We start from the raw sequence: 1749 nt of genomic DNA on the forward strand, positions 1-1749 counted from the left end.
GTGGTAGTATCATGCCCAGATAAGCCGGAAAACTTCAGGGCCTGAGGGTGATGGGAAATATCCTGTCAGGCCAGAAGTCAGAATTTCCCAAGAAGACTTTTATCATTCCGGTGACCTTGAAGATCCTCGGTCAAACTGTCAAGACTGAGGCCTTTGTGGACAGTGGGGCCGACTGGGTTTTTATGGACCGCCAATTCGCCCTGAAACACTCTGTTCCCTTAGTACCCTTGGCATCGGAAATTGAGATTTGTGGGTTAAACGGGGAACCATTATCCCAGGGTAAAATTACCTCTTGCACTAGCCAGATTTCTTTGTTTATTGGAGCCACACACTCTGAAAAATTGTCCTTTTATGTGACTGTCTGTACTTTTGCCCCATTGGTGTTGGGGTTACCCTGGTTAAGGGCCCACAGTCCTCAATTTGACTGGGTCTCTGGGGAGATTCTTAGTTGGGGTACTGATTGTTTCAGGAGTTGCTTGAGCCTTCCAGTCAGGCTTTCGCAGCTAAGTTTGCCAGGATTGCCAGGATGTTATGCAGATTTTGCGGACGTGTTCTCCAAAAAAGTTGCAGAGGTACTACCTCCCCATCGCCCCTATGACTGTGCCATTAATTTGTTGCCGAATGCTAAGCTTCCCAAGAGCAGGTTGTACTCCCTGTCACGTCCTGAGACTCAGGCTATGGCAGAGTACATTCAGGAGAACTTGGCTAAGGGATTTATCAGACCTTCACAGTCTCCAGTTGGGTCGGGGTTCTTCTTCGTGGGTAAAAAGGACGGTTCGTTGCGACCCTGCATCGACTTCAGGGAATTGAACCGTATCACGATTAAAAACTCATACCCACTGCCTCTCATTTTGGTCTTGTTTGACCAGCTTCGTACTGATACCATTTTTTCTAAGATTGACCTACGCGGTGCGTACAATCTAATCCGAATAAGAGAGGGGGATGAATGGAAGACTGCCTTTAATACCCACTCAGGGCATTATGAATATTTGGTGATGCCTTTTGGGCTCTGTAATGCCCCGGCAGTCTTCCAGGACTTCATGAACGATGTGCTGAGGGAATATTTGGATAGATTCTTAGTTGTATACTTAGATGACATCCTAATCTTCTCCCATTCCCTGGAGGAACATCGGAAGCATGTACGCTTAGTCCTCCAGAAACTCAGAGACCACCGGCTTGGGGCGAAGCTGGAGAAGTGCGAATTTGAAGTTCAGCAAATCGCATTTCTAGGATATATTATCTCCCCAGAAGGTTTCCAAATGGAGGGTTCCAAGGTACAGGCAGTCCTGGATTGGGTGCAGCCCACTAGTTTGAAGGCGCTTCAGCGTTTCCTGGGCTTTGCGAATTTTTATAGACGATTTATCGCTGGATTTTCGTCTATAGTGGCGCCCTTGGTGGCACTCACTAAGAAAGGGGCGGATGTTGCTCACTGGTCTTGTGAGGCCAAAGCGGCCTTTGCCCGTCTGAAAAGGGCATTTGTCTCGGCCAAGGTGCTGCGACACCCAGATCCAGAGAGTCCTTTTGTGGTGGAGGTGGATGCCTCTGAGATGGGTATTGGGGCAGTGCTCTCTCAGATGGGAGTGTCTGATAATCGCCTTCATCCCTGTGCTTACTTTTCCCGTAAATTTTCGCCTGCCGAGATGAATTATGACGTGGGTAACCGGGAATTGTTGGCTATTAAGGATGCACTCGAGGAGTGGAGACACTGGCTTGAGGGGGCTAAGTTTGTGGTCTCAATTCTCACCGACC

The sequence above is a fragment of the Pseudophryne corroboree genome, chromosome 1 (assembly GCF_028390025.1).
Source record: "Pseudophryne corroboree isolate aPseCor3 chromosome 1, aPseCor3.hap2, whole genome shotgun sequence".
Taxonomy (NCBI): domain Eukaryota; kingdom Metazoa; phylum Chordata; class Amphibia; order Anura; family Myobatrachidae; genus Pseudophryne; species Pseudophryne corroboree.